The following is a 27,945-nucleotide window of genomic DNA, read 5'->3' as shown; positions in this document are numbered from 1 at the left end:
ACACGGTTCAAGTGTTTCCATATATGGAAAGGGCAGCTAGTACCGCAGTCTGAGTCATTAGTATGGGCAAGCTAGACTGCATTAGATTAATACTGATAGTTGATTCACTATATCCTGCAGCGTCAGTCTCACCCTGTGGTGTGCAGACCAGTAATGATGTCATCTGTCTGTGGCTGTGAAGTCTGATACTATGGAAGTTTGTCAGTTTTACTAACAATAGGTGACTCCATTCAGTACATGATACTTTAGCCATACTTTACATTTCTATATGCTACTTGTGATATTGCAGCAGCTCTGCAGTATGTCCTGATCTGGTTTCCTGTTGGCATCATTTGATAATAGAGAGATAGTGATGGGGATCACTGAAGTATGCACCTTGCTGTTTGCCATACACACATATGCACCATCATGAGTCTGTATGCATACTTGTGTCACTTGTGGCCTGAGTTGATGGTCCCTGTCATGATAACTTTTAATATTTTCATACTGTTTTATGTTACAATTAAGTTGTTATGTCTGATGCTCAATGTGTAACTCTACTGGACCATTTCCATCAGATGCAGTCTGTGCAGCTGCTGCGGTGGGACAACACCTGAACATCAATATTTATTGTGTGCACTTTTATATGTCTAGCTTGTTATGACTCAAAGGTGTGTGTCAGATGCTGCTGTATTACCTGAGCCTGCACTTGTGGTTGCCACCTCCATTGCCCATACCTGTTTCTTCTGCTTCCTTTGCCCTCCTGTCCCTCATCTGTTAGCTGTGGATTATCATCTTCAGACATCTGGGATTTTTGGGATAGTTCACCCACACCTCCAGCATGAAGTCATTGCTAGCATATTGCATAGCATGGCACACACAGTAATCATCTATGCTGCCTTCTCATGTGGGTATTGCAGTGCACCCTTGGATGTGTCCTGAAATCTGAACCTGGCTTCTAGTACACCAGACACATGCTCTATGGTGTTTCATGTAATGGCATGTTCTCTGTAGTAGGTCTGCTCTGCAGGGTTAGAAGGTTCACTGTATGGGGTCATTATCCATGGCACATGTGGATAACCAGAGTCACCTGTTGTTGGGGGGAGAAACATATATGTTGTCACCATGCATAATGTTGAGAGGGATTTGCTTAGCTTTCATCCTAGCTGTGTTCCTGTACTTACCCAGTAGTAGTCCCTCAGGTATTTCACCATGTTGGAATGCAGCCCTCAGATCACTTTCCTGCCATATTGCAGCAGTGTGGATGCTACCAGGGTTTGTCACCATGATATTTGTTATGCTGCCATCTGGTGTGCACACCACCAGACAATTCAGGGATGTCCACTTCCTTTCTATTGATGCATCTTTTTACTTTTGGCTGCATGGGGGTTTAATAGGGATTTTGATGCAGTCTATTGCACCAAAAACATATGGGAATTGGTGATGTTATAGAACTGCTGCATGAAATTTTACCACTCTGTGTGTATAGATAAAAAGTGTATGCATTCATCTACCTGGGTGCACATTGCTGCCAGGAATTCTGCAAGAATGTGACTGTCAGATATCTGTGACACTCCTATAGCATCTCACACATGTCATTGGAATTTCCCGGATGCCAGTAGATCTAGGCTCAGAAGACTTTTGTGTCTAGGGATTTGGGAATGCCACACAATGTATGCACATACATGAGTGGGGCTCACATGTTGTACCAGCTATCTGTCTAAGAGGTACCTGTCAATGATTTCTTGATCTGAAAGTTGACTTAGTTGTAGCCGGGCTTTTTGTTTAGTCAGCTGCTTTATAGGATGTGCAGCCAGATCCTCCTCCATGCATTGCAGTATCACAGCCTGTTGCAGTTCATTCACTGCAGGTAGCATTTTGTTTTCAGCATTGTTAAAGATTCCATAGTCAATTCCATGGGAATAGCTTCCTTTCCTTGTATTGTAGTATGGCATTTTCCAAGGATTTCAGAAACAGAGTCAGCATTGCACTTTGTCACATTTAAGTTGTGTTGGACATGTGCAATGTGTTTTTGAATCTGATGGGCATATGCAGAGGCCATAATTACTCTACGCTAAATAAATAAGTACTCAGACTGATTCCAGTATGTCTTCCGAAATCTCATCCTGTAGTGGTGCACTGAAGTGTTCCTTCAGCATGCTGCATTGTCTTCGGAATCCAGCACATATTATATATATATATATATATATATATATATATATATATATATATATATATATATATATATATATATATATATATATATAGATAGATATATAAACTCAGGTGTGGAAAAATAGGAAAAATTTTGGAGTGAGTTGGATGAAGTGTTGGTGAGTGTACCCAAGGGTGAGAGACTAGTGATTGGAGCGGACCTCAATGGGCATGTTGGTGAAGTGAATAGAGGGGATGAGGAAGTGATGGGTAGATATGGTGTTATGGAGAGGAATGCAGAAGGTCAGATGATTGTGGATTTTGCGAAAAGGATGGACATGGCTGTGGTGAATACGTATTTTAAGAAGAGGGAGGAGCATAGGGTGACATACAAGAGTGGAGGAAGATGCACTCAGGTGGATTATATCCTATGGTAGGAGGGTCAGTCTGAAGGAGATTGGAGACCTTAAAGTGGTGACAGGGGAAAGTGTAGTTAAGCAGCATAGATTGGTGGTCTGTAGGATGACGTTGGTCATCAAGAAGAGGAGGAGAAGTGTGAAACCAGTGCCAAGGATTAAATAGTGGAAGTTCAAAAAGGGTTGATTGTGAGGTGGAGTTCAGGGAAGAGTTAAGACAGGCACTGGGAGGCAGTGAAGTGTTACCGAATAGTTGGGAAACTACAGCAGAGCTAGTAAGGAAGACTGCTAGAAAGGTGCTTGGTGTGACATCAGGACAGAGGAAGGAGGACAAGGAGACCTGGTGGTGGAATAAGGAAGTACAGGAGAGTATACAGAGGAAGAGACTGTCAAAGAAGAAATGGGATTGCCAAAAAGATGAAGAAAGTAGACATGAGTATAAGGAGATGAAACGCATGGCAAAGAGAGAGGTGGCGAACGCTAAGGATAAGGCATATGGAGAGTTGTATGAGAGAATGGACACTAAAGAGGGAGAAAAGAACCTGTACCGATTGGCTAGACAGAGGGACAGAGCTGGGAAAGATGTACAGCAGGTAAGGATGATAAAGGATAGTGAGGGGAATGTACTCACAACTGAGGAGAGTGTGTTGAGTAGATGGAAAGAGTACTTTGAAGGGCTGATGAATGAAGAGAATGAGAGAGAAAGAAGGCTGGATGATGTGGGGATAGTGAATCAGGAAGTGAAACACATTAGCAAGTAGGAAGTAAGGTTAGCTATGAAGAGGATGAAGAATGGAAAGGCTGTTGGCCCAGATGACATACCAGTGGAAGCATGGAGGTGCTTAGGTGAAATGGCAGTGGAATTTTTAACCAGATTGTTTAATGAAATTTTAGAAAGTCAGAGGATGCCTGAGGAGTGGAGAAAACTTGTTTTGGTACCTACCTTTAAGAATAAGGGTGATGTGCAGAGCTGCAGTAACTACAGAGGGATAAAATTGATCAGCCACAGCTTGAAGTTATGAGAAAGAGTAGTGGAAGCTAGGTTAAGAAGGGAGGTGATGATTAGTGATCAGCAGTATGGTTTCATGCCAGGAAAGGGCACTACACATGCAATATTTGCTCTGAGAGTGTTGTTGGAGAAATACAGAGAAGGTCAGAAGGAGTTGCATTGTGTCTTTGTGGACTTAGAGAAAACATATGACAGGGTGCCTAGAGAGGAGTTGTGGTATTGTATGAGGAAGTCGGGAGTGGCAGAGAAGTATGTAAGAGTGGTACAGGATATGTACGAAGGTAGTGTGACATTGGTGAGGACTGCAGTGGGAGTGACAAATACATTTAAGGTGGAGGTGGGATTACATCAAGGATCAGCTCTGAGCCCTTTCTTATTTGCAGTAGTGATGGACAGGATGACATATTAGATCAGACAGGAGGCCCCATGGACTATGATGTTTGCAGATGACATTGTGATATGTAGTGAGAGTAGAAACCAGGTTGAGGAGACCCTGGAGAGGTGGAGATGTGCTTTAGAGAGGAGAGGAATGAAGGTCAGCAGGGCTAAAACAGACTATATGTGTGTAAATGTGAGGGAGGGTAGAGGAATGGTGAGGATGCAGGGAGTAGAGTTGGTAAAGGTGGATGAGTTTAAGTACTTGGGATCAACAGTTCAGAGTAATGGTGAGTGTGGAAGAGAGGTGAAGAAGAGAGTACAGGCAGGGTGGAATGGGTGGAGAAGAGTGTCAGGAGTGATTTGTGACAGACAGGTACCAGTAAGAGTGAAAGGGAAGGTCTACAAGAGGGTAGTGAGACCAGCTATGTTATATGGGTTCGAGACGGTGGCATTGACGAAAAGGCAGGAGTCAGAGCTGGATGTGGCAGAGTTAAAGATGTTAAGATTTGCAGTGGGTGTGATTAGGATGGAGAGGATTAGGAATCAGTATATTAGAGGGTCAGCTCAGGTTGAACAGTTTTGAGACAAAGCAAGAGAGGTGAGATTGCGTTCGTTTGGACATGTGCTGAGGAGGGATGCTGGGTATATTGGGAAAAGGATGCTAAGGATGGAGCTGCCAGGTAAGAGGAAAAGAGGAAGGCCTAAGTTAAGGTTTATGGATGTGGTGAGAGAGGACATGCAGTCGGTTGGTGTGAAAGAGCATGATGCAAAGGACAGGAAGAAATGGAAACAGAAGATCCGCTGTGGTGACCCCTAATGGGAACAGCCGAAAGAAGATGATGATGATCCACAAGAGGACAAGAGGTGCCAACACCAAGCATGATAATATGCATTTTGGCATCTACATTAAACAGCTTCCAAATGGAGCCTCACAAATGTAGGGAGGATCACAATATACAAGTTATATTTTCCATGTAAAAGTATTCCTCAGCATCAACACATGACAGGAGGACTACAGCCATGTACATATGAAACATAAACCTAAAATTGGTATGCAGCCTAGTGGATATCATGTAATAGATAAGCGAATATACCTTGTTATCAGATAACTGGACTATCTCACTTTGTAGAGGTAATAATCTCGTGTGTGTGTGTGTGTGTGTGTGTGTGTGTGTGTGTGTGTGTGTGTGTGTGTGTGTGTGTATCAAAATGCTCTAGACTTGTTTGACATATCGGCATCATATTTAGTTCTCTAAGGCCATACCTTACTAATGGGCCTCATTAGCATTCAGTGTTTCAGAACCTTAATCTCTACACACTGTGCCAGTACTGACAAACACTTTCCTGATTCAATAGTATGTGCCAAAGTCTGCAGGTCTTGCAGACCAAATCAGCAACATTGATGAAGAGGGATGAATCCCTCATGATGACCTAGATTTTGGTTCATTTATGCTACAGAGGTGCCTATTGGACCTGACTGGGGGAATGAATGGGAGAGGTGATGAAAATATGCTGGAGTGAGGCAGTTGATCCTTGTGGATCTGGTCCTTTGCCAAGACAAGAACCATGAATGCCATCTGAACTAGGTAAATAGACAAGCCACGGGGGGGGGGGGGGGTAGTAGCAAATAATCACCTTTTGAATAATGCCAGAACATTGGGATAGGCCTTCATTGCACTGTTTCAAGCCATGCTATATAGGTGGCAAAGATAGCTCCCAGGCTTATGTTTCTCTTGCACCCAAGAGACTTTAACAAGGAAGATATAATCTGAGGTATCACTCATCCACAAAAGTCAGCCCAACCCATGACTCATCCACAAATGTCAGCCCAACCCATGACCCCTTGATCCATGTAATCACCATGAATTTGCTAAAAAAAGTATACACTTGTAAGTCCTGGAATGATGAATGATAATAAAAGAAGTAAATGTCAAATCTGGAAAAAGCATTCCATATGGTTCTTTACATCTTAACATGGAGTGAGAAGAGGCCAGCTGTTTTTTACTTATAATGATATACAGCACAAGTTATTGTTTGTTCCAAAAACTACTACTAATATTAATTACTTTAAATGTATGGCTGTATAAAACATTAACCTGCACTGAACAAGTAATATACAATACAATTATTGCACCTGAATGCCAATTTGGAATGTGTGACTGACACACTCTGCATCTACTTAAATAGAAAGGACCAAAATATGACAATGTGCAAAGAGAACAGTCACTTTCTTGTAAGTAGTGTTTTCCCCAAATAAAAAAAGTATAACCATTTTGCAATGCATTCTTTTTGCATTCTCAGCTATCCAGATTTTCAAAGAGTGTTAAGATTTTTGCCTCCTATTTTGGTCTGTTCCTCATAAAATGTGTAGTTTTCTGGAAAAATTTTGAATATTGTACCCTAGATAATGGCAGGCATTTGAGTTTCAGAACTCATACCCTTCAGTAAATGTTTGCTAATACAACAACTGTTATTCTAGTAACTTTCTAAATTTATAAGACCAGTATTTAAAAATTATCTCTATTTCTGGACATTTGCCACCCCCGTTTTTGTCTTTACCCATGTTTCTGGTGTATAGAGGATCATGTATGCTTTTCGGTATTTTTTAATGTCACCTAGATGAAAAAAGAATACCTTGTCTGAGCTGTTAATTGATAACAAGAAATTGAAACAGTAGACGTTTATCACATGGTTCTAGCTTTACAATTTCACATGGATGTTCACAATAAGATCAGCTTCCCAAAACAGGTAGCCATTGAAAGCAATGATTTCTACTTGTTCACAAATCAGGTATAGCACAGGAAATGTTAGATTACTGGGTTTATAAGTACACTAAGACACACACCGGAGATTAAAGTGCTTCAGGGAGAGAACTCCAACCAAATAAAATGAAAGAAGCACCAGCAGCCGTAAGGAGTGGCGGAACACCAAAAAGTTTAATAATTCAACGCAAACACAGTTTCCAATTGTTCCACACAAAACGCTTAACTATCTCACCACTTTTTAGTTCTAACTTAACTTCTTCAGATTCAGAATAACCTAATTAATTGAACCCATCCTTAAATATAAATGTAAATACCTTTACACCAATCACAACCCCGAATTAAACATATCTCATGGATATTAATACTTTACTTCAAATTTAATACATAAAAACTACTCATTGAATTAAAAATCTAAAATACATAACAAATATATGAATTAAAAAAAAATATATAACATTTACATGACCTGATGTGCAGAATTTATTATACAGAACTAAAAGTTAAAAACTGTTAAACTAAATTTTTCATTCATAAAAACCAACATAAGGAATCCTAAGATGTATAAATATTACCATCTAGTGGATGATTTAAAACAGTTTAAATATGTGCAATCCATAAAATATTATATAAAATATCAATATAATATTGTATAAAATATAAACAATTCCTCAAATATATTAAACATGTTTAAATAACTCTAAAGCATTGTGAGCTCATGGATTTGACCCCATCCAAGCCGAGCCAACCTTAGTTTCAATATAGGGACTATAGAAACATTTTCATTCAGTTCCAGAGGTCTACAGGCTTCCAAAACCAATTGCCAATATAATTTTCTCACTTCAATTTTATTCTCCAAATCCCCCCATGAATGTCATGTGGGATGCATTCAAGGACAAAAAACAGAAAAAAAGATTCTTTACAAACTTTTGTGTGTTTGAATAAAGCATTGTTAGAGTCTTGTTTACTAATGTCATATGTATGCTTGTATACCCTTCTTTTTAAAGCCCTCTCCGTTTTCCCCACATGAAAGTAGGGGTATTTCTTACAAACTGCCAAATAAATTAGTCCTTTAGTGTCACAGCTGACAAAAGAATTACAAGTTAAAAGTGTATTCCTGGCTTGTAGAAACACATTTTCACCATTGAAAACATGGCTACATTGCGCACATTTTCCACATTTATATGTGCCAAGTTAGAGAACATATTCCAGTTCTTATTATTTCTTTAATTACCCCCGAGTCACTATTATAATTTAAAATAAAAGCACCACTGAACTGTTTTTCTCCCTTCTTTGTACCCTCCTCTGTTTGTATCATATTTCCTTCAGAGGTCTCCATATGCCTATCAAAGCAAAAAGCTCAAATGTTACATTCTAGCTGTTAAATGCAATCAATGTAAACATCACATAACAGGAAAATGACAGTTATTCAAATAGATAGATATTAAGAGATATTTGTAAATATAAACAAAGAAACTGTTCCACTTCCACTTATCTTCACAAGAAAACATTTTTTTATTCCAAAAACAGTTGAGTGCTTCCATCCTACAACAAATGGACTTTATCTAAACTGATAAAAAATGTTCTCATACTCACATTAAATACTAGGAATCTGCCATATGATCAACATTATTTAATCAGAAACAGCAAGTAAAATTAGCATACATAAAAACTTAAAGTGGCAATGACACTAAATGATATTGTGTATGTACCATTGCATACACATGCAGTTATCTATTCCTGGTATTCCCAACATTTGAGTTTCAAGTCTGTTGATATAGAAACATTATCATTGATTCCTGGAAACTTTGCAGCACTAAGTCTAAGTTGCCGCAACAGTTCTTGCTCAAGCCTGCCCTTCCAGGGACCTCTCCTTTCACAAATATTTATTTATTTATTTATTGACATTTGTTTACCAGGAAAGCCCAACTGGGTAGGAGCCTATTTTCAACAAAGGCTAAGAGAGAATAGCTACAAAGTATTACAAAACATTTTAAGAATAATCTTTAAAAATAATACAAAAACAACTACAATTTAAATAATTATACCAAATTAGAAATAATATAAAAACATTGGTTAAGAATAGATGCAAGTTATATTAATAATTAGGGAAATTCTAACCAGTCTATAGGGAAATTAAAGGTTAATATAACACAAACAGGAATTGAAATATGAAGTAAAAGAAAACCAACGGAGAGAAATTAATAGAAGTAAGGAAGTGAGTGAAGAAGGGAGAGCAAAGAGGGTAAGCTATGAAGAGGTATTTGTTAACATTTAAAGGTATAATTTATCCAAGTGTTGAGCAAGAACAAAGCCAACTTTAGGCTAGGAAGCCTTTCAGAATGGTTTTGAATTATGGGAGGGAGGTATTGACCTGATGGGTACAGGCAAGGATTTCCAGGCTTTAACAGCATGGTATGAATACAGACAATGTCCCACAGATTTGATAGGTTTGTGGACTGACAGATGTTTTTTGGTCACTGGATCATAAAGATCAACTAGGAACATAGCTGCATAGGATGTTAGGTAGTGTTGGACAAGCAGATGGATGTGAGATAATTTTATAGGTGGTAATAAGCTGAGCATATGTTAGTTGATGGGATAGTTCAGAAAGGGGTAATTGCTGCAAATTTAGAAACCTTTTTATATCATTGTTCATGTTTTGATTTTTTGATACTCGAAGGTAAGGATGACTGTGCCATAAAGAAGTGTGGGGAGGAGATAAGTAGTGGCAAGTGTAGTTTTAGTTGTGATGGTATGCGGGTTTTTTTGGCTTTATAAAGCATCCCTAGTTTTTGATGAATTTTTCTTATTCAGTTTTGTATATGCATTACAAATTTAAGATTATTGTTCACTATTCTCCCTAATAATTTGCTATGAAAAATGACTACAAATGGTTGTATTAACAAGAAAGATAACTCATTTTTTTTTTCATGAGAGAGGGATTTGGTGAAAAAAGTAGTAATATGTTTTTTTTTTTTTTTTTAGGGTTGAGCATAAGTTGTGAGTTATAAGTCCATGTTCAGTGTCTGTTAATTCTTTCTGAATAATTTGTTTGCAGTGTGCCATATTGTCAGATATACAAATGACTGTGGAGACCTGCTGTATACATACATAGTAGGTGTTGATGAGATTGGCAAAGAGGAAGGGGGCAAGGATAGGATCATGTGGCACACCCCTTGTGACTGGGAGGTATGTAGAAAGGGTGGAGCACCATTTTACTGAATGATACCTATTGGATAAGTAGCTTCTGAATCATAGAAGGGTGAGCTGAGAGAGAAATAATGAGGAGAATTAAAGTAGATGTTTTTACTGTCAAACAGTTTCAAAGGCTATTGGCAAGTCTAGAAATAAAGAAGACACTAGATTGCTGTTATATCTAGCTTTATCGACAATATCTATATAGGTTAGAAGTGTAGTGTTAGTACTATAGAAAGGACAGATGCCATGTTGTGTGGGGGATAGGACTTCTTTCTGCACACAATATTTAGCAGTTGTTTTTGAATGCATTTTTCAAGTATTTTGGAGAGGGGATAAGATTGCTATGGGTCTAAAGTTAGTCATGTCTGTTGAATTTCTTCCTTTGTGCAGAGGGATAATATGTGGCTTTATCCAGAGAGAGGGAATGCGGGATTCTTGGACTGACCTATTAATAAAGATTGAGAGAGGATAGGCATTCTATTAGCTATACTCACTTGTAAGGTCATCATTTAAAGTAGAGTATGATTTGAGTTTGATTAAGAGCAGTTTTATATAGGATGTGGTCACAAGTTGAAGTTAAAAGTGTATGTTGTGATGTGTGGCTGTTGGGCAGGGTTAGGATTAGATGTTGGAGAATCTTTGGTCAGAGATGGTATACTATCTATGAAACCTGCAACAGCTGGGAAGACCACAGAAGTATCTCACCAAGAGGATCACTGGCCTCAAACAGATGCCCTATGTAGCTTGAAAGAAAAACCTGCAGCTGTACTCAGTTGCATACCGCCTACTCAGAGGTGATCTCTGCCTGACATACAAGGCCATGTCCAACCCAGAATTGATGGACACGCTCCACCTAAAGAAAACCTTATCCCCCCCGAGCCACACTCTCTAGGGATCTAAACGTCACCACAACAATAAATAGGATGTGCTGGAGGGATAGATTCCTGTCCCAGAGACTTCCCATGCTTTGGAACAAGATTCCAATCTACATTAGGCAGAGATCCTTGCTAACACTCTTCAAGAGAAACCTTGATGAGTGGATGGGAAACAGAAAGTTTACCCCAGGATCACTTCAGTGGATCTGCTGGACAGAGGCACAGGTAACTCATCTAAGGGGGCGGTGAAAGTCAACACATTCTGGCTAGGCTTATAAATGCCTTTGGGCTGATAGCCTAGTACCTACCTATGAACCTAAATAAGAGTTTAATTGTATTGTGGTTTCAAGTGATGAGTTATTGGAAGAGGGGGTAGGGTTGCATTTTTGGCTAGGATGCAAGATTTCTCTAATGACTGTCCAGAATTTTCTAAGGGTTGTGTTTGTTATTATTCCAAAAGTTGTTGTAGTGTAGGGTTTTTTTGTCTTCATTAATTTCTTTTTATTATGATTGCAAAGCATTCTGAAGTGTTCAAGATATTGTGGTGTTTTATATTTTTGCCATACTTTTCATATTTTTTCTTTGTCCTGCATTAGCATTCTTCTTTTTTGGATTGCTAGGGTCTGATACTAGGATCCAGTCTAATAGAGAATTTGATGTATTGCTATGTGTGAGGCCATTAATTAACTGTGTAAAACCAAATAAGTTCAGGCTTGATGAAGGGGAGTTAGAGTTTATGTCCAACCAATTGACATTCACATCATCTAGTAGTATTTCTTCTTGTGAAATTATTATAGTTGCCCAAAATTGAACATCTTCTAGTATAACTTTATATTAATTTTGTTAATAACAAAAAAAAAAAAAAAAGCTTCTTGAACTTTGGGCAAATAAGAGAATTATTAAGTAGTGGACTGTTAACATTCCCAGTCTTAATGTCTGTAACATGGTCATAAATCGTTTCTTTAAGAAAATCCTCTGTTTTTCTTACTTAAAATGTTTTTCCGGAAAGATACTATGTGAGTTATACTACTGTTGCAGTTGAATTTACCAGGGTGAAGAAATTGGCCTCAGGTAGTTTTTTAACTGAGAAATTTGTTGAGTGAAAAATATACCTACATTGTCTGCACATCCCATATTTAGACATTTTTTCATTGCAAGTGATAGAAAATGTGATGACCCCTCACTGTGCCAGTAATCAAGGAGCCTGAATCCTCACCACTGACACTGGAGAAGGATGTTCACTTGGAATACAAATGGATACACTGGGTATTTCCAGATGCAGACCTCTCTACATCAAGCATAAGTTTCCTTAAGAGCACACTGAGAACATACTCATCCCAGGGTCAGAATTTATCTGTATCTGTCTTCCTCTAGGTCCCTACTAAGACTCCCCACTGGTACAACTGTAGAGTTAGGTCCTCAGCAGATTGTTCAAGCCAAGTCCTCCAGCACCCTATCTGTAACCAGTGCTTCATGTCCCTGCCCCAAGTACCTGACACACACACTTCACACACATACACACACACACACACACACACACACACACACACACACACACACACACACACCTGGGAAAGGCTGGCACAGATTTACCTGTTGTGTCCCCTTCTATCCAGAGTATAAGGTAGTTATCATTGTCACCAAGCACTCCACAATTAGTTACTCTAAGGCTCTTAATAAAGTATGTCCAATTATTGTGCAATATTAATACTAATACAAATTGTGGTAGTTGAGCAAGACAGCTAGGCCTTCTGGAGTGGCCTACACAGTGTCACCAAATAAATATAAGCACTTTCAAAGGTTAAAAAATTTCTAAGAGGACCAGCCACCATAAAAGCTTCAAATATATTTAATAATAAATAATAAAATAGCATGAAAATACTGAATATATCTTTATAGTAAAACACAGAGTTCGAATCAGAGGAAATATTGAAAATAACATTGATGGACAGACTCAGACAAATAAGGAAAAACAATATCTAAAATAAGCTTCAGTATATTTTCTTGATTGAATCTAGGAGAATTACTATTACCTACTTACTTAACAAAGCATGACAGATGATGTGGTGAATGGTCCTTCTTGTTCTCATGTCCAAGATGGAATATTCATTGCTGATAGATTTCCCACTGTAATATCTAAAACATATTTTTCAAGATGACTGGCAGAATGACCTCATGTGCTCACCTGAAACTCGTTTCTCACACTATTCCCCTTTGAGGCTGAGTCAGGAATTTACATAAATGGCTACAATACACATCTAAATGTTTATGGCAGTGCCTAGGGCTTCCCCTCCTTTTACTGAGCTAATGAACAAAGTCTTCTTCCAGACCTACCAAGTATGGTTCTGTTCAGCACAGTGTGGTATCATTTTTATGGCTTAACAGCTAATTTAATTTCAAGAATTTTTCAAAACTTCCGAAACTAACTGGACTGAGGTTAACCGCTTCTCCTCCAGTGTCCAGCAGGACTCACTACTGATACATTTTTATTAACACTAGTAGCTTTGCAAACGCATTTTGATTTTCAAATGCCATACAGTTCTAATACATTTGTAACATAAGCATTTGTACAAATCAGTTTGATATTCAAATGCCGTACAGTTCCAACACATTTGTAACTCATCAGTTTGATATTCAAAGGATATCATTCTTTACAAAATTCTAGCTAGCTATGCTGGCACTAGCCCATATCATCACAGACATATCTTTTGAACTCTCTATTATGGCCTAGATATTAAGTGTTCTTCTATAAATAACTTTTGGTTGAAACCTCTAATATTTCATGTGGTTTGATGGCATAGTTTTTTTTTTCAGTTTTATAATATTACAGATATGTCTTGAATCCATTGCATGCATGATGCATAGAAGCATTTAAATAAAAGCTCTTTGGGCATGAAGCATTTCAGAGTTAGGGAAGGAGTACTGTCAGGTGAAGTACTTCATACACAACTACAAAACTTCTACAGGCTGCTAGAGAGAGTAAGGTACATGTATTGCTGTATTGCATGTGGAACCTTATCACTCTGGAATGGTATAGTAGGTTCAGGATGTGTGGGGGAAATCAAGCTGTCAGCATAGGATATTGTAGGAATTACATGTGTGGGAAGAGTTTATAGTGTTAAATGCAGCAGCATGGATACAACACCATATGGGAGAATTGAGGCTGGGAAAAGCAGTAGCTGCAACTGTTAACCAAGTCTTTATGTGGAAGGAATCTATGGTAATAACCAAGTGCAAGCCAGAGGAAAGAAAACACACTAAATACATGACATTCCTTATTGTTAGGTGCACAGGTACTGGCACGGTGGCCTGCATGAGGCAACAGCTAGAAATGTTCTCTATCCAGGAGAAAGAGCTGCTACTGCAGGCCCTTCACATATATGACATAGCCTTTCTGAACAAAGGTATTAGAGACAAACCAAAGACTGCATTTGGCAGGAACTGATGTAGGATGTGAATGCTGTGAGCAGCCATAATACATCTGTTAAAGAAATGCATTTGATAGTTACTGATATGATACTCCATGCAGAAAAAAACGGTATGAGACACATCACGGCAACACATTCAGTAGGGTGGATGCCCTAATAATGCAGAAGCAGCTGGCAAATGTAAATGAGGTGACACTCTCTTACTAGGAAGATCAGTCTGTTTTATGTGGGATGGTTTAGATATGATCCCAGGCTTGAGAACAATGATCCATTTGTCAGTGGGGAAGCATTAGCTAATAATGTCCACTATAATAGAATACAGCCCACAACACTGCATGCTTGAAGAGTGGGATTAACTAAGACCCACCTGCATATCTCTTCTTCGAGGCACTGCTGATCTACAATAAAATATCCTGCATAATGATGTATATCTTCCAAATATTGCATACCACTGCTTTCACATGCACCAGTATGCATTTTACATGAGAATATGGATGTGGACACAGATTCATGTGGACTGACAGTGGTAGCATGCATTTTCATGCTTCTCAGGTTCTGCTAGTTAAGAGTCCACCACAACAATACAACATATGGTTGACATCATCATGGCCCCCTCGTATGATGATAATGGTGACATACATATAAGGGAGTGGAAATCCTTCCTGTTTATATATATATATCTGGCCATCTGGAACATTTGGAACTTTGATAACTCCATGAGTGTAATATATAGTATTCGGGTTACAGGGAAAAGGCTATCTCAGTAACAGATAGCATGGTATTGCTACTTTCCTCTAGCATTCTGGAAATCCAGTTAGGCTGTTCCATATGCTGTATCATAACATTGAAGAATTGTTTTAGCATTTTTGAGGATAACACCTGAAATATCCCTAACATTTTTCCCCAGGTCACTGCAAGGTCCCTGTAGCTAAGGTGGTTAATGTTACATATACCTTTATGCCCACAGGAATGGATATATGACACATACCACATTAAATTGCCCCTGCCCACTCAGTAATGGACTGGTCTAGCAAGTGATGGCATCTGTTACTGTTTGTGCCTCCTCTTTTGTTGTGTATGTCCACACCATATGACATTGTGAATAGCGACTCTGACAGCAGCTTGCAACATATGCTGCTGTAATATTGCTGCTGTAATTCATAGTATAAATTCTTCATGTACACTCCAAATCTTTGAGTTCATAATAGGTAACTATGGCTACTCAACAGTGCCTTTATACATCTCTGAATCTACATGCCAGGTTGGGATCCTAATTCTGCATAGTGTGTGTGTGTGGCTTAGTTGTATACTTGCAATTTACATGCCATTATGCATGCATAAGTATGAGCTGCATACTGCATTATTTCACCCATTGCACAGCCTGTGTCTTAGAATTGCCTACACCTTGCACATTCTGTACTGTTCACTATGCTATCTCTCTATGAATCCAAGGAGAGTGCATTTCAATAAATATTACTTCAATTAGCTAACCTGGAAACCAAAGACAAAGAGATATACATATTAACACACACACACACACACACACACACACACACGCGTGCGGGTGCACACACACAAATGTATAGTAAAGAAATTTGCATTTGAATGTACAGGTTTTTTAATATCTTGTATAAACATATTTGGCAGATATGATATAATAGAACATTAAAAAAAAACTAAATGTACTTTTAAATAATTTTTTTAGTCTCTGTCTTTTAGAAATGAGTGGGAAAAGCTTCACTGTTTGCTATTATCTAATTAAGCAGGATCAAATTTTTTATCAGAAATCATATCTAAAATGTCCTTTTTTGTTCAGTGCTCTGTTTAGTTATGTAGATGGTACAGCGAAAAATAGTTACTCACAATGAACGTTTGCATCAATTGGTTTTAAAAATGAATCTGTGATGTATCACCTGACTATGAATCGAGACACCCACATAATATTAGAATAGCTACTAGCCTGTCAGTTTCACTTCTTAAAATGACATTTCAGAATGAGGTCTAAGGTACCAGTAAAGTCAAATCAATTTACAGGTTTAAGTGTGTGAGTGTGATCATTTTCTCAGAAAAGTTGGCAATTATGTCATGCAGAGGTTTCACTAACGGAAGATAAGAAAGCTGCAATACTTGATTGTCAGATTCCTTGTCACAAGCTTTTAAACCTGAGCACTCTTAGGGATTATAACTAAGTGAGTCTAAAAATTCTCATATATCTCCTTCTAACAGTGAAGAAGAAGGATGAGGCACACTTACAGGGGTTGATGTGGCATAAGGTTCGACACATACTTAAGTTCTATAAAGGAATTCTTGAGTTAAGTGGGTTTCCCATAAATCTCAGGATCATCACATTTCTCCATTTCTTCCATTTACTTCATACTTTGCTGTCTTTTATTTTCAATCACTTAGTGTGACTCCATAGAATAATACCAATTACAGAAAGTTTGCCCCTATAATTACAAGAACACCAGTAAAATAACAGATAGCTTTTATACCAGAAGAGAAACTGTGAGCAAAAAAAATCAAGCAGTACTAAAAATAGTGTCTTTAAGAAAGAGAGAAGATCTCAAGTAGTCTTATGACTTAGATATATCTCACTGATATGTGCTTCAGGATAAAACGCCAGTTATATAAAGCAATATGTCTGATGGGCAGAACAGCATCTGCCTAAAAAACTCAGCTTTTATTTATTGCAATTCACAAACAAATGATTTTCTCTACAGTTTGGGAAATATGCCCTGAAAGAAAACAACATGAAATGCTGCCTGCTAACACAAAATCTGACAGGAGATGGCATGCAGGTCATTGAATCCCGCACCATATCTATTTCCATAATTTAGCTTAGTTGAGACAACAGTGTTATAATATGCAATAAAGGGCACGTTCATATAATTATACCCATACTCTCCTTTATTGTATGTTATAAGCTGTGCAACATACATACTGTCACATAAGTGAGGCTCATCAGAAATACATACTGACATCTTTTTTCATCAGATAACTGGATAAGATAGCTAGAGACAAATGTCTGTTTTCAGCTGTGCTTGGGAGCAATATCTGATAATGCAACTTTCTCAGCGTTACAAAAGGTAAACAGAGTCGGAGGAAATCAAACCTTAGATTTCAAGAAAAAGTGTCTTAATGGCTCACAGCTCTAATCCTATTCACTTGCAACGAGACTTGGACTTCATTCTTAACTATGGTCAGTCTTATATTTCTGATACTCTGTAAACTAATACAGAAATTTCAAACAAATTGATATATACATTTCTACATAAACCTTATTTTAACTAGTAAAGAGTTTTTAAACTGTTAGCAATGCATTCCCTGGAATATTTAATTTGAAATTTGATACCTAACACTATAAACACCATCTTTGCTTTCTATAGCTTCTCTTGCAAATACTTTAAATTTAAATATTCTAAAAAGTATGTTCCACAATCCAAAGTACTCACAGTGACTCAATGCATAAGAACATAACTTCACAATAAAAAGCCTTAATTGAGTATTTATTCCCTGCTGATGGTACAGACTGCAGCAATTTGTCAATTGCAATTGCGATCAGGTGAACTACTCGTTTTTTTTTTTTTTTTTCTTTTAAAGTAAGGACCACCAAGTTTTTTTAAACTACATGCTACTTTCAACAATTAAACAGGCCAAACATAAATATCTTTAATGTGCTGGTTCAGTTTAATTATAATTACCTCACTTTTTTCGAAAAAAAAAAGGTTTATTATGCTTATATGGCATGGCCTGTTTTTCAAACTCCTGGATGTAGTACAATCTTCTGCAGTAAATGTTTGATGTTCATATATGCTAAGTGCAAATCTTACACTGATTCTTAATTAGAAAGACAGAAAAAAAGATAGATAGATAGATAAATAGATAGATAGATAGATAGATAGATAGATAGATAGATAGATAGAAGGAAAGAAATTCAAATCTGTCCTAGGTTACAATCAAGTTAAACAGTAAAATGATGTCATATAACAGGGCATGAGCTCAGTTCTTTCTTAAAGTTTTTGTGCACACACACACACACGCACGCACGCAAGCACACACACACACACACACACACACACACACACACACACACACACACACACACACAGCAAAAAAAGATAAAAAAACAGTGCAAGGTTGTTGTTATCAGTAAATGTAACTCCTGAGAAAACAAGATCTGAATTCCAGATACATTGTAAAGCCTTATTATGTTTAATGCTATTGGCTTCCAAAGAGTAATTACTAGAAAATAGAAAATCAAGAACTAAATTACCTGTCCCTGAAGTCTTGAATATCTTTTAGGAGGTAAAAGAACTGGAAGTAGGAACCTTAGTAAAGGGAATAAGCAAATGTCATATGCAATCAATGGAATTTGTGGGAATAATACATGCAGAATAATGTTTAGGAAGACAAGTGAAAGCTGAGGTATTTCTGTAATGTTGAAATGAATGAAAAATTAAAAAAATACATATGTATACTGCATGAAAATAACAAACAAAATGTATGATCAGTTTTTTTTTCTGTTACAGTATATGTACCTGTCATTTTATTAAAAATGTCATGTGTAATAAAGATATTAGGTGTTGTCAGAGTTAGTAAATAAAGTTACATCCTGGTAAGTCTAGACAGGTTTAGCCCCTCTGAACACTTTTGCAAAGAAATACATTTCTTATACTGCCTTTATAAGCAAGCTATGCTTCACCCTTACCAAGTTTAAAAGAAGAAAGTGTAGAAAACTTCCCTGGCATAATGTGCCTCCTGTTTTTTTTTTTTCTGTCCTCTCATGCATGCTTTTCTAGCTAACATGAGTACTCTAACCTTATTGCCATAATCTGACTTGAAAAGGGAACTTACTGATGTAACCATTTGAATATTAGAAAAACAATCTAAGTTTGTATTTTTACAGTTCCTGATGAAAGTGCAAGGACTGCAGTTGTGATACTTGGATCAGAGAGAGTAAAATGCACAAAAAGGTAACTCTGTATAATAATTCTGAGCCTGTGAAGGCTCATTCTGCTACCAGAACCCTGAGATCAAGGTGAAGTTATTAATATCCCTAAGTGGCAGGGGTGCAGGGGAGTAAAGCTACCCCTAGAAAAACAGTTACAGAAACTTTTGAGTGTTGCAGCCGTATTTCTGATTGGGAGAATTGAGTTGCATGTCTCATAGTTACAAGAGAGAGAGAGAGACATTATCTGTACAGCATCAACAACTAGAAATTATTATGAATGATAGATCATATATTTCACATAGCACAGATCAGCGGCATCACAGTACATCAGAGACAGAACATTTACTTGGTTTTCTGTCAAAACAAAGTGTTCTCTTTACTTGTGGTAATGTGATTATAACTAGAGTTAATATATTCAGCATGCACAGATGGTGGGGGATATAGCCTCCTATTTCATGTAATGCTTTGGAAGCCCTGCTTCTTCAGGAGGCTTTGCCCTACTAAATCCCAGCAGGGGAGCTGTCACTTCCCTTTAACTGCACAATAAATTTCCTAAGGGGGGATCATGCTACCGCAGGGAATGAACATACTACATTTTGTTACAAGACCAGGTATCATAATATTGTTAAGATTTGCCACACAGACACCCTGTAGTATGACCTGCCCAATTATAAATAAGTATCACCCTTAACAATGCTATACTATTAACAGGCAGCAAACATATAAAATCAGCATTCCCATCCTTTTCTCCCATAAATGATCAATTCCCAATCACCTGCAGCCCTAATTTGTTCAGAAATGAATAACAACACAACTCTTGTAAATGCAATCTCTGACAAAAGTGAATATTTTTTAGGGAAAAGCCTTATTTATTTAGTAGACTTCAACTGCTGCTCCCCACAAGTCTCATACTTGTTAAAGCTGGTAGACAAAGACTGCAAAGGGAGGTGGTAACACAATCAGGGATATGCAAGCAAATGGGTAAGGTGGCATGAAACAGATATAAATATAAATCGTCCCGTCCCCCCTTTAAATAACCACACCAAACACATAAAGCCATTTGACGACCTTTATTAAACTCTATTATACAATGAACATATACACACAAAAACAACATTAGTTATCTTGCTCAGCAACGATGATCTCAGGGCAGCGTCACCACTCACCCTGGATGAATTTACCTCAGTGCAGTGTACCTACTCACCCTGATACCTCCTCCACTGGGGCAGCATACCTACTCAACCCACATAAAGAGGCAGCGTACCTACTCACCTCACCTCCAGACCAAACCATTTACCAATAACCACCTTCATTAGAGAGAGAACAGAAGAGGACAATCCTGACCCTCTTCTCCGCCACCAGCCTGGTCCCCAGGCTGTTCCCCCTCCTAAACCGTAGCCACAATTATATCCTCTAAAAAGAGCTTCAAATGCAAATTAAAAAGATCCAATCCTACGTCATTAAGGTGTACTCCATCCATTCGGTACCAAGACTCCTCTCCATCCCCAAAATCTCTATGGTCAATGGTATGCATCCCCAGAATTCTTAAATGCCTAGCCAGCCTTTGATTGAAACACCTTCTGACCCTTTCAATCACCCTATAATTATAAGCAGTCCTCCAACTGTGACCACACAATTTCCATACCCGGGTACAACACCTGTAATCTCATGAAATCCTGAAGAATAATGTCCACTAATTGTTTTTTGGAAAAAATGTCCAAGTCATTGCCCCTAAAATGTATGACTAGTATACAATGACAACCCACCTTCAATTTAGCCTTCTGAAATTCATGCAACAACCCATCCCATCTAAGACCCCTAACACCATGGCAAGTCAGTGACCACCCTAAATGTGATAAACCCAAATTTTCTCCATCATCCCTAACTAAAGCACGCTTCTCTGCCCAGGGGATATACGAATGCCCAAGATGATAATGTGCTTCCCTAAAAGAAAAGAAGAGAAAATTAATAATCAGACCACAACTTATCTAATACATGATAAAAATGCATTTGAAGACCTCCTCCCCACCCTCTTAATCAATTCAATGGAACTACCCTCTCTAGCTAAATCTGAGGCCTTACCTATCCTGAATGAGTGAGCTGCAAACCTCTCCACCAGAAATCCCATGCAACGTAAAACCCTCCTCACCAAAGTTATGAATCTACTACTCGACACCACCTTCCCATCCATTGAACAAAAAAATTAACTGATTCACACTCCCCTTCTGCCTCTTCATAATTTATTTAGCCCACATTACTGAACAAAGGCAAAGATTCCTGTCAGGTTTAAGCACCACCACACATCCCCTACCCAATTGATCTGTCTTACTCCTCCTTAATGCAATAGTAACCTCTCCCTCCCCTATGATAACATCCTTCCAACATAACGAGCCTAACAACTCCGAAATACGGAAAGCTCCAAAATATAACCATGTACATTACGCACCATACATAAAGTAATCCGAAGACCCCCCCTTGTAACAAACCTAATCCTCTCAACAAAACTTTCAATATAACCCTTGTAAGTGGCCATCAAATATCCCTACATTACACCACCACTCTCCCCCAACCCCTCAACATACGCCTTAATGTCCAAGATTTTGTGAAATTCTGCAACCCTGCTACCTTATCAAAAATGCTAATTCAGCCAAATCCACCTTAACTGCCTGAAAAGCCTTGCCTAGCCTTCAAGCATGAGCTACATATCTCAAAAGTAATTCCTCCGACCATACCCCTTCCTCTTCTGGCAGCTACAAAATAAACTGATTAAAATCAGAAAGAGCCCTACCATACGCCTTCCTCATAGAAGGGGCCCAGGAATGCCATACCAACTGCCTGGCTACTTCGACCCAAGATTCCACACCTCCTCTGGCAGGGTTTCTGGCACCTCCTCCGTCCATGGAACCAACCCTCAAAACCTGCAAAACTGAAATCAGGACAAGCTATCAGCAATCTCATTCCTTACGCCAGGCACATGCACTCCTGTAAAGGAAAAATTTATTAAGAGGCTCTGCAAAACCAATTTACATAATAGCAACAATAATAAACGCGACTTAGCCATCTTCTTTTGTAATACCCTCACCACAGCCATATTGTCAGAGGGAAAAACTACATGTTTGCCCCTCAAATGTTCCTTCCATACCACAGAAGCTGCCCATGTATATGCATCAACTCTAGAAACGCCACATCCCGCTTCCATACCTCCTTCCAATCCCATGGACATTCAGCCACAAACCACCGACCCCTGAAATAGACCCCCATACCAGCACCCCCAGCTGCATCCATAAAATACTGAAGTTCCTCCTGCCCCACCCAGTCTGACTGCCAAAAAGATATCCCATTAAATTGTTACAAAATCCCATACCACAATACCAAGTCCTCCTGCAACAGTTAGGTCACCCTAACCCAATGGTTTTTACTCTGACCCCCTTTCAACAAATATGTCACTGACCTACAAAAAGCTCACCCTGGGTGCACCGCTCAACAGACAAAATTCAAAAGCCCCAGCAACTCCATAACTGAACAAATCCGAATATTATCCTTACCCAACATTAAACGTACAGCCGACTTAAGCTTCTCTATTTTATTCTCAGGTAGACAAAGCATTCCCTGCATCACATCAACTGTTAATCCCAGAAATTCTAATGCTCTTGCCAGACCCTCCATCTTATGCTGAGCCAATGGTACCCCTAACTCCTCACACATAATTGTAAACTTCCACAACCCCTCCTGTGCTCCTACCCTTCCTTCACCCACCAGCAAAAAATCATCTAAATAATGCACTGCCTTTTGAGTTCCCACTCTCTGCTGCCAAATCTAATGCAATATTGTACTGAACTTCTCAAAAGTCGCACATGCCACTGAACAACCCATAGGCATACCTTTATCAAAGTAGTACTTATCACCTACCGCATGCCGAGTAGTGGCCAATCCTCACTCCTAATAGGCAACAGTCGAAAAGCCAACTCAGTGTCAGCCTTAATGAACCATGGCTCCCGAAATTCACTAATCACTTTCACTGCATCATCTAAGGAAGCATAAAATTCCCCCACTCATTTCTTCGGCACCAACCCCAAAGACAACACCCTGTAAGTACTGAAAGGCGGATTTTCAAAAGGACCCAATAAGCACCCCGCCCGACACTCTTTCTCCACTAAAACCTCCAAGAAGTCCTCTTTACCTTGAACAGACCGCAGATTCTTGCAACCCCTCCACCCCCCACCCCCCCAGGGTGGACTTTATAGGAAACCCCCCTGAAATCCTTGTATTATCTCATTTTTGATGGCCAGACCCGGGAACCGATGAAGCATACCCAGGAGAACCTCCACCTTAATGGGGAATGGCTCCCCATCCTCTATTGCCTCTAAAGAACCCAAGACCAAATCCCCGGGACCCTCAAAAATTACCCCCTCCACAGACCAGTTGAAAGCCTTGCGAGAATCCTTACCCACCAAATCCACCCTCATGATCCATAACATTAGAGTTCCAGGTGGACAGGTCTTGCCGACCACAGCCTACAGCCAAATGACCCCTCCACATCTTGAACAAATGTGTGCAAATTTGCACTCCACCCATGAACAGGAACCACTATTAAAAGACCAACACGCACCCACTGCTTCCGCCCCACTCACCCTTCTGTTAAAAACACCATAACTATCTATCATTGTAGCCAACCAAAGAGCTGGATAACTCACCTCCTAATGGAGTGACTGGTCCACAGCCTTCCATTTCGAAAATGCTAATCGTACCAAAGCCATGCATTGCCCGGCCTTAACCGTTGTGCCTCATGAATGGTAAGGAAATAGCCTAGAAGTGGCAGGCCAAAGACCCTTCCTTCTCCAGCGGCACTGCCATAAAATAAATAAAGCCAACGACCCAATTATCCCATGTCCTAGGGCGAAGCTTACCTACCCTCTGTCTTCCCAATGCCATTAAAGCTACCAACAGGTCCTTGCTATTAGAGGACTCTGCTTTCACTAGCCATTGGACCCCTTCCACATCAATCAGCTCAAACAAATCCACATACTCTCCTTTCCAAATTTTTTCCTTAACCGAGCCCGGAATGTGCAGAGTCAGGAAACTGCTCCTGTCCCCTATCAAAAGATTGGGTAGCCAACCAGTCCCCTGGCTGCAGTCCAAAGTCAGAGCCTACCTCCGAGCCCAAGACCGAACTGTCCCCGGAACCAACATCCACCCCCATCGCATCTCTAACTGGGTACTTGACACCCTGCGCTAGTTGCCTCTGAGCCTCCTCTATGACTTGCACACCACCCCCAAGGTCCCCAATTGACAAGTCTTCATCATCCCTCCCCCACCACTGTCCTCAAGCCCTAGTTCCCCAGACAATGCTCCCATAGTAAAACCATTACCTGCACCTTCATCTTGAGACGTACTGGGAACCGGTGTATCCACTGCCACCACCTGCTGTGATGCCTGTTGCTTTTTCCCTCGAGCTGGGGTTCTCACTGCTGTGCACCACCTCTTCTGACCCAGGCTCTGTTCTGGTTCCTGTACCACCTCTGATGTTGCTGTCTCCTGGAACAACTCCTCTGCTTGGGCCACAAAAGCTTGCCATTGTTGTCTTTGTTCTAGTAATTTAGCCATCTGTAAAAGAGAAACACAATGTTAAAACTGTTCCACAAACCCGACTGCCCTACTCCCCCCCCAATCCCTAGTGTTGCCTTGCCCTACCACACTCTGCCAACTCCCCTACTTACCTATACTCTGAAGCCGAAAACCACCCCTTGCATAGCTTACCTACTAATCATACAGTGTAATCACTTAACTAATGCACTCATATCTCCCCCGTATATTAAAATATGCCCCTGCCTGGCACACACTTCACCCTTCAGCTGCACACCCAATCAGCCACACCTCCTATAGCTTGCAACCCCTTCCTAACACTAGAATATCACCTGTCTATAAATATCCCTCCCCATATATATCTATAAAAAAAAAAATAAATAATAAATAAATAATCATGTGCATCTATCTTTCTACCTACATATCAGCCACCCAATCCTAGCACCATTCAATCACAGCCGAGCCTGTAACATTTTTCTCCCAGAACAACAATCCATTATCTCTATGCAAGGTAACGGCCAAGGACAGCAGTATGCATGCACAAACTGGCACCCGGACCCAACAGCTGAAAAAAATGGCAGAAGCTACCCATGAAACCACCAGGGAGGATGGAAAGGATTTCCCACCACTACCACCACTGAAGCAAGGATGCAGAAACACCACAATGGCCGCATCGATCATTCCAGTGAACGGACAAAACCGGGGACCAGAGAAAGGACACAAAAGCCCACAGACCCACCAGGGAACATGAAAAGATGATCCACCACTATCCCCAATGCTGGATTACAGTGATGGACCCCCCCCCCCACAGCCTACCACAACCACCGAGAGAACACTTTTTCTTTTTTTTTCTTTTTTTTTTTTTTTGATGGATTACCTGGCCCACCCACATGGATCCAAACCAACCACATGGCCCCAAATGGGAAGGAGGTAACAGCAGGCCCAGCCTACCCACACAAATATTACTCGACCACATTGCTCAACCGGGAAAAGGCATGATGAGCCCGACGAATCCGCCGGAGAAACCCAGATGACAGGGGGCAACTTCAGAGGCACTGGATGACCACAAAGACCCCAACAACTGCGGCCAGCCCTACCACCCAACCGGAGTCACCACCGGACCACCATGAGGCCCTGAGCTGCAAAACAAATGCTCCAGTACACCGGGAAACACCCACCACATCCCCAGGCCTATGGGACCACTGGAGAATCACACCAGCACCCAGGTAAGCCAAGCACCACACTCACACCGACACTGCCCCCCCCAACCATTCACCCACACACACTTTGCTCTCAGTATTCCTTTCACCCTTCCCTGCCAGTAAGTCCTGTCCCCCATCCTATATTCCCAGACTCCATCCCCACATTAAATTAGTCACTATAGAGAAACACCAAAAGAGAGAGGAGGTAACTGACCCAGTTAACTTAACCTCTTCTCTCCCCACCACCCAAGGCCTACCTGCATCCACAATATCTACAGGCCATCTGGACGTAAGCTAGTTGTTACTGCACTACAACTTACGCCAAATGTGCCTACTTCCTTTAATCCCTAACACTTAATCCTGCCAGAAGTACCTCCTTCCCCTACCTCACTTCCTTTCACATCCCCTTCTCTCTTTAACCCTTTCACCACCACAATCCCACTATCCTATCCAACTGCAAATCCTCACCTTAATTCCTACCTCTATACCCTCCCCACACTACTTTACCCTTATCCGTGGGACCGGGACAACTTCGTTTGCCCCAAACTACATTTATCAGAAGACAAAAAAAATATTAAACCACCTATAATGGGTGAAGTAGAGAAAGGTGTCCATATATTTACCAAAAGCAGATATGAGTTATGTGGCAATAAACAATCACCTTACTTTAACAATGATATGCCTATGTGCACCCCCTATTAAACAGGAACCCACAATCCTCCCCATTTATATTGTGTAAAGCATTTTGATTTTCACAAGCAGCAAGACCAAAGGTTTTGGAGAGGCAAACAGCAGACAGTGTTTATACACTTGCAGAATGAAAGGAGAAAAAAAAGGCATAGTATACTGAGTGGGCATGAACATGCAACTGTTCCCACTTGCAATGTAAAAAACACTTCATTTACAGGCTGAGCTATAGAACCAGTAAGACAAATAGGACCAGGCAAGCACATAGAAGTTGGTGGCTGCACACTTGCAGAATGAAAGAATAAGAGAGCTAACAATGATTCATCCCGGTACCACTTCTGGGGTCTAATCTATCATCCAAGGATAACTGTGTATTTGCTAATTTAAAAATGTGTTACGTTTATATCTATTTATCAATATACAATCTATGTATTTATACATATGTTAACCCATTAAACTCACAGGAGACAATTGTCCCTTTTCAGGTGTGATCCAAGAGTCCAGCCTGATTAAGTGACTTGTTTACGAGTCAAGCGCTAGGCAGATGGAGATGGAAGGACTCAAGCCTTATAGTCTTGACTACAGGAAGCAGGTTGTTAATACCTCAAAGCCCTAGTTCTCTGTGCTAACTGCCAGATTGTTTTTTCAGCTTCTCTGCTGATCGTAGAGGATAATGATCAGGTTTCCTATCAAAACCAAAAAGTATGTGTTTGAGACTTGGAAATCAGGAAATGAACCCTTAGAGTGCAGCAAAATCAAATGCTGAGACTATATACCAAGCAGATATGATTGCTGAAATCCAGTCAAAGTTATTTGAAGTAAATAGCACGTCAGATGTTTTGGTATACATCTAGTTACAGTGAAAAAAAGTTTACGGGCAAAAAGTGGTCTGTAGCAAATTGAAGATTACGTCTGCCCAAACAATAGTAATGCTGACATTTGGGATCTTTCTATTGTGGATAGAGAGATATTAATAACTGTTTGCAAAATTATAAAATTATTACAATAACAGTTGGTTATTATCTGTTTAATTCTTAAAATATATATATATATATATATATATATATATATATATATATATATATATATATATATATATATGTGTGTGTGTGTGTGTGTGTGTGTGTGTGTGTGTGTGTGTGTGTGTGTGTGTGCGTGTGTGTGTATGTGTGTAAAAACGATTACATCTTGCTAATATATTAATATCACCAATCCAAAAAGGAATATTTGCTGAAGAACTTTTGTAGTTTAACTTGTTTTTCAACTTTTATAACTTTTCAGATATATGCATGTATTAATGGACATGATGCAAAACTTCTT

Source organism: Protopterus annectens, chromosome 5.part0 (assembly GCF_019279795.1).
Source record: "Protopterus annectens isolate FY-2018-M chromosome 5.part0, PAN1.0, whole genome shotgun sequence".
Classification (NCBI taxonomy): domain Eukaryota; kingdom Metazoa; phylum Chordata; order Ceratodontiformes; family Protopteridae; genus Protopterus; species Protopterus annectens.
Note: the sequence above shows the minus strand (reverse complement) of the source record.